Source organism: Oreochromis niloticus, linkage group LG13 (genome assembly GCF_001858045.2).
Source record: "Oreochromis niloticus isolate F11D_XX linkage group LG13, O_niloticus_UMD_NMBU, whole genome shotgun sequence".
Lineage (NCBI taxonomy): Eukaryota > Metazoa > Chordata > Actinopteri > Cichliformes > Cichlidae > Oreochromis > Oreochromis niloticus.
In genome coordinates this window covers 7800174-7806671 of record NC_031978.2, presented here as the reverse complement: position 1 = coordinate 7806671, position 6498 = coordinate 7800174, and the positions used below count along the sequence as shown (strand labels likewise).

The 6498-nt window shown below is 40.6% G+C and overlaps 1 protein-coding gene across 1 annotated transcript in view; it reads left to right on the top strand.

Annotated features, from left to right (window-relative positions):
- The first annotated feature begins 224 nt into the window (after positions 1 to 224).
- peli1b (pellino E3 ubiquitin protein ligase 1b) overlaps positions 225 to 6498 on the top strand; it is a 52778-nt gene continuing 46504 nt past the window's right edge. Inside the window, 2 exon segments of the mRNA XM_013268458.3 lie at positions 225 to 362; positions 504 to 685. The gene's annotated coding sequence lies outside the window, so the exon portion shown is untranslated.

Genomic DNA, 6498 nt, shown 5'->3' with positions numbered 1-6498 from the left:
TTGCCCATCCAGTTCATATACTCACCCAGTATAAATAAATAAGAAATAAATAATCGGGCTTCCCAATATCTGTAAACCTGAAATACTGCTATATATATCTTTTGCTTACGCTAATAATTATGTAAACTGAGACCCCTGAAGGGCCTCATACGAGATATGGGAGGTAAAACTTCAAGTCCCAGAATGCTGTGCGGCGGCGTCACTCTCCCTGTCCCCTCCTACAGCGCACGCTCGCAGGCGGAGAACGGGCAGAACGGGTCGGCTCAGTGTTTACGTTGAGATGCTCACAACAAAGGACAGCGCACCGCGGAGAGGCTGTCATTTAAAATAAAGAGAAAGCACCGTGGATATTTTCTCTTACGGTGAGCGTCTGCAACTCACGACTCCTGGAAGGGGAGAGCAAATTTAAAAAAAAAACCCTAATCTGCTTCTATTTTATTTATTTTTCCTACGTGATACGCTTTATTTTTTTTTTATCATTATTATTTTATTTTTTTAAGCAGCTAAGACGCGGAGAAATTAGGACGAAATCTTCTGCCGTTTTTTTTCTATGTTTTTGTTTTTTCCTTCTGAGCCGGTGGGACGATAGCTAGCTCCTTAGCCTCTGCAAGTTGGTGGGAAGGCTAAGCAGCTGAGACCGACCGCAGGCTCGGGACAATAAGAGGACCTCATCATTTATATCGCAGTGAGTTCGCAGGCCACCTGACTTTGCTTGATAATTAAAACAGCGGGTGTAGTGCGACAATAGCCATCCTGCTGCCCGCTAATAACTGTCTTTGTTCTGCAAACGGCTCCGGGAATGAACTGCTCCTTCATTAACGCTACTTTACCTCATTTGGTAATGTCCACTCACTCACTCACTCACTCACTGCGAGTAAAGTCATGACAGGGAGTGCTGCAGCTGCAGAGCGCTGATCTTTGTCTCTCAGACGCACACACATATGCACCTGTTTTGACTGTGTGTTTATCTAAGTGGAAATCAGAGGCAGCTTCGCTAAGATACAGCTCTCTGCTTGGCATTGGCTGACTATATCTTTGTGTGCACTGCAGGCTTCAGAGATGCAGGTATTAGTTTACATCCCATCCATCCTGCGTGCTGACCTGTCACAGGGAGGGGTGAGTGAGAAAGGGTACATTGCCTGATAAGGAATTAAGCGAATGGACGGACTCTTTTGCCATTTCCAGAGCTTGATTGCGAGTTAATGACTTCCCCCTCCTCTCCTTCTCTGTCTCCCATCTCATTTCACCTCTCTGTCTCCCCCCTTCTCCTCATCTCTTTTTCTTTTTTCTTTCTGTCTGGTTTGGGTAGCTGATGTGGATCTCACCACTTCCCTTCCCCTTTCTGGAAATGTCACAGAGAAGAGAGACGTGCATTAACACCATCTGTCCCTGGTCTTACTTCCATTGTCTGCCTTTTATTGTGAACGCTAATGAGGAAATGTTGGCAAGTTGTAGCAGCCAGTGCATTTCATTTTGTCACTGAACCAACCTCAGAGCTTTTTAAAATTTGTATTAGAATAGGAAATTCAAATAATTATAAACTGTCTAGTTCTATCACATTTCTTTTTAAAATTTAACCTTAAAAGAAAGCAAGAAAGTAGGCTTTCAACGAGTTATAGCTACAGATGCATAGTGCGAAAAGTGTTGTGTGTATATAACGTGCTCTGTTGCAGTCAGTTTTCTGCAAACATATAAGTTGTGCATATGGGTTTGTATCAGTGGCCAAAGACGTCTAGATCTGGTGTCTAGAATCAGACCCTGTATTATGAAAAAGATTTAAACAGTTCTCAGAATATGTCTTCATATTGTAGCAATGCTGATAACCAACCAAGCAGAGCAACATGGGTTTTTCGACATGTTCACAATAAAGTGTGTAGAAACACTGATGAATGACAAATATTCAACAAGTATTAGGAATTTGAAAGCAAAACAGTTACTGCTGCCAAAGCTGTTAAAGAACGGTGTCGACTGTTAATCGTGTAAGTTTATATGCTTTCGATGTCATTGCCAAATAAAGTCTGACTACAATTAAAATTTTGTCCTCCATTGAATTTATGTTAGCTTAATGTTTGCTTAGCTGTATTTTTTACCAGCTCTTATTTTTTCAACTGTGACCCGACAGTAGGGGGACAAGACAAAGAACAAACTAAAAAAAAAAAAAGTTCAAATTGGTGAATATCATTTGCAAATCTTTAGTAAACTTTATTATATAAATATATTATTATTACATTAAATATGGAATTAAAAGACACAAGAAGTAAAGTCCTCTCAGCTGAGAATCTCTGTCGTTTGTTGATGTTTGTCAGGGAAAGACAAAGACTTATAGAACTAAAGACTTTTTAACTATCCATCCACCAAAGCCAGAGTGATCTCCAAGGAATGGGGATGCTGTTTCCAAGAGCATTGATTGGTCAGTAGGTGGTGATTTTATACTTATCGATCCCCTGAACATAACAGAGGAAAAGGAGCGAACTGCTTTGCAACGCTGAAAATCCAGAGTTAAATCTGATTTCTTATCTCACTAATCCTTAATCCTGCTTCACAGTGCAGACCTGCAATTCATCACTGCTTTAAATTGTGGAAACTTCAGTTTCTACTGGGCCAGGATTTGTTGTGTAACAGAGGTGAGAGTGCAAGTGTTGCATATACACTTTTGCACATTTACATAGGGTGTGTTGGCTACAGGCCCAAGTGTGTGTTCATGTTCTCAGCATGCTTTAGAGTCTCAATTTCAGGAAGGAAATCGGAGCTGTTGGTGTCAGACGGGAGTGCAGCTCTGATGTCTTAATGGAGGTTCAGTGCTGCCTGTATCCTTAGTTACCCAGTCTGTGGGGACACAGGGAGGCCTCACAGTCTCGCCTCGGTCTGGACTGGAAAAAAAAAAAGAATGAACCCTTTTCATCTAAAACGTTTAAGTGTTTTAATTTCAATTAAATATTTAGCATGATTTTGTAGACGGACAGATTCAATAGCACCATGAAACTGTGCTAAACACCAACAGAATTACTAATGTGCTTGCCCCTATCGGGCTTTTAAAAGTGGCTTTCAATATTTGAAGTTATGAGCAGTTGACTTTACGGCAGTTTTGGTATTGCATTTATATTCACTTTTGTTTCTATGAGGGATTTTGGATTCCTGAAGCCATTTGCATGATGAAATGTTGTCATTACGAAGCAAATGTTCAGAAGTAGTTTTAGCAAAACATCTTTAGTGCGAAGATCAATGATAGTCTTTCAGAATTAAAAGGAAAATTCTACATATCCTACGTATTTTTTCTGTGTGTGTTTTGCACTTAATCTGAAAAATACTGCTACAGGAGATTTGTTACAGTATATTTTTAAAACAGCATCACAACATAGCGCTACATTGTTGTATTACTTTGTCAAGACAGCCTGATAAGTAGACTGTCGAAGATAAGTGGGCAAATTGAATGAATGCGTTTATGTGAACTGTGTAGAAGCCTTTTATTGCACATTCACTCAGACAAATTAAAGCTGCCAATCAGGACAGGATCCTTACATTGAGTGATTATATTTGAGTTTCAAACCAACCACTCAGCCACTTGCCAAACATCTGTGTGCTGGCACCCTTTTAAACCTTAATGATACAGTGTGCTCGTGCTGAGAGGAGATTTTTTGTGTTTGCAGCGTTCTTTCTGTGTGCACGTGCCTGTGGTGTGTAGTTTTATCAGAGAGGGCCGATGAGCTCAGCGGGTGTAATCGTCGGTACAGCTGAGCGGCAGCTTTCCTCCCGCTGTGTGTGAGGAGCTTGGCATACTCCGCCCGGTCCGGCTTACACTCCGCTGGGCTGGTAAACAGGCTGAAGTTTGTGCAGGGAGATTACGTCTGTCATGAAAAGTGGGTCAGACAGTGGGCACAATTCTATGGCCTTGTTTCTGCAAGGTAGGGAGTAAAAGAGGAAGGGGAGCGTTAAACCACCAGCCATTTTCCATAGTGTTGCTTTAAAGAGCCTGCGCTTAGGGCGCTTTCCTTTTTTGCCAGAGTCACGGTTAGGTTCTTGTGCATTTGCTTGCAAGGCAGTCATGTGTTGGTAGGCTGCTCTGTTAAGGAGCTGTGAGGATGCATGCTCAGTATGTGACTCATTTTAAAAAACAAATGACATTAAACTAGTCAAACCTAAGAAACAAATGGATCATTCCTTCCCCTCATTCCAAGTGGTTCATTTCAGATTCAGACAAGCATTTGTAAAAATCATATTTATGTGAGCAGCTGCCATAATATGTGTTTGCTTTTTGAGTCCTCATTTTCCCGAGATAGAACCAAGGTAGAGCCACAAATGCCACATATGCAGCTAATGCACCGGGTTAAAATAACCGAGTTTCCTTTGAAAAGATTTGGGAGAACGCTGCTTTTGTGGATTGCATTTTGGGCAAGTGAAACCAAACATGAAACTGATTTGCCAGAACATAAAAAACACCTGCCTATTTTGTGCATTGGGTCATGGACACAGGAATCTCTGAATGTTTCCTGCTGTGTCTAACACGGGGGTGTTGGGAGTGGAGCTTTTTTTCGGTAGTAGTCATCCTATTGTTGCTTAGTCGGATTTGGAATCTGGAATTTAAAGGCCCAGATAAGACTATATAGTCTTTATTGTCTTCCTCAAGTTGGTCCTGTCCAGTTCTTATGGTGTTGCAGGTGGTAATATCCGGATGGGGGAGTGCCTCGCTGTGGGTTAAGGCTCAAGGTTTTTCAGCACATCATTGCATTTTAAAGAGAAGATGAATGTTATTCACTTCACCTGGCAGTGGTTTTAATGCTGTGCCTGATTGCTGTATGGTCTCTTGAGTCTTATTGTCTTAACACAAATAAAGATTTTATAGTGAAAGACAACAATTCAAGACATATGGGTACAGCAGCTGAAGACAGTGCTTGCTTATGCCTTTTCTTCCACCAAAGCAAGAGCTGATGCCAAGGTGGATGTGATGAGTGCTGTCTGTTTGTTTGTTTGTTTGTTTGTAAGATTAAGCAAAAGCTACAGGGCTATATTTCGTTAATCTTACTGGAGCAGTGGAAAAGGAACGGAAATAAATCTTTCTTTAAAATTGCACGAGAGGTGAAGGATAAGAGAAAGAGCTTAGGTTAAGGACGAGCTCGCCCAGTTCCTTCTTAGTTCTTACTACTTTTTTCAGTCAAGGACACAGTACACTTTTTTTTGTTCTATATTTTTTTACTTTTTATCTTCTACCATTAACCAATTTGTTACTCTGTTCCTTTTCCTCACAAAGACCTTTTCTCTTGCTTTAAATACCCAAGTCAGAAAACTGAGGGTAGAGTGGAAATGGAAATAAACTGAAGCTTTTTTTTGCAGCTTTATTACTCTAACGGTACAACCGCTAAATTCATGAATAGGATCCCTATTTGTAAATGCTGATGGGGGAAAGAAATTCTGTTAATGTTGGGCATTTGCTTTTACACTTTAGTAAATAAATGCAGGTGATGTAGATACTCGATGTGCAGTTTGTTACATAAAGACAAGGCCACTAAGTTTCATGTTTTACCAAAGAGGCCGATTCATGGGAAAGCATGACCTTTTGACAGCTCTTATGCCCTGAATGGGTTGGTTTTCTCACCTTTGTGTTGTTGGCATGCCTTTTTGATGATAGTGAGCAACACCTCTCCCCACACTCAAACCGCAACCTGTTGCTACAAGAGCTTTAGTTTCTGTTTACATCACAATAAATTTTCACTTTTTATAGCTGAAACTGAAAGTGCTGTTGAGGTTGTGTATTTAAAAAAAAAAAAAAAAAAAACAGTGAAAGAGAACTTTTGTGCGATTATCAAGATAAAATCTCAGAGGTTTCCTGCTTTGCTATTAGTTCGGACAGGCGACTACAGCTGTTGATGGTGATATCAGTTGGCACTTTATACTGCTGCACGCACATGCATGCTCATTTTCATATGCACACATGGGCTTGTAATTGTCAACCCCTCCTTTGATCGTGCTTGATCACCATTTCCTGCTTCACTTTTTAACCTTCCTGTCTCAAATGAGCTTGCGTGTGCATCGGACACACAGACAGTTGAGTGTGTTACTTGTTGATGCTTTGGCCTCCCCATGGAGACTGTTAATGTTGAGAGAGACCTGCCAGTAATTGCTGAAAAAAATCAAGAGGTAATCAGTCTTACAGTCCTTGTGCAAAGGCAATTTGTAAAGTTTCTGAGATGCTAATTAAATACATAATATATAAAAGTGTTGTACTATTTAAATTTTTGAGCAATGTAAAGTCTTTGTTTTAAATGTCTGGAAAGAGTAGCCAAACTAATACAGCTGAAGCCTGAACGGGGTATTAGGACTAAATGCCAGCTCATTTAATTTGGCTGCCTTTCAACCAGGTGCAGCTCAATTAGACCTACACACACCCTTCCCTTTTCCCTTTCTAGAGAAAATCAACCGGCACCAACACTTTAAGAAATGGATGGTGAACGGAAACATTAACCAACCAAAGGCACGCAAGTGATGAGATCGTTTTCACTGATG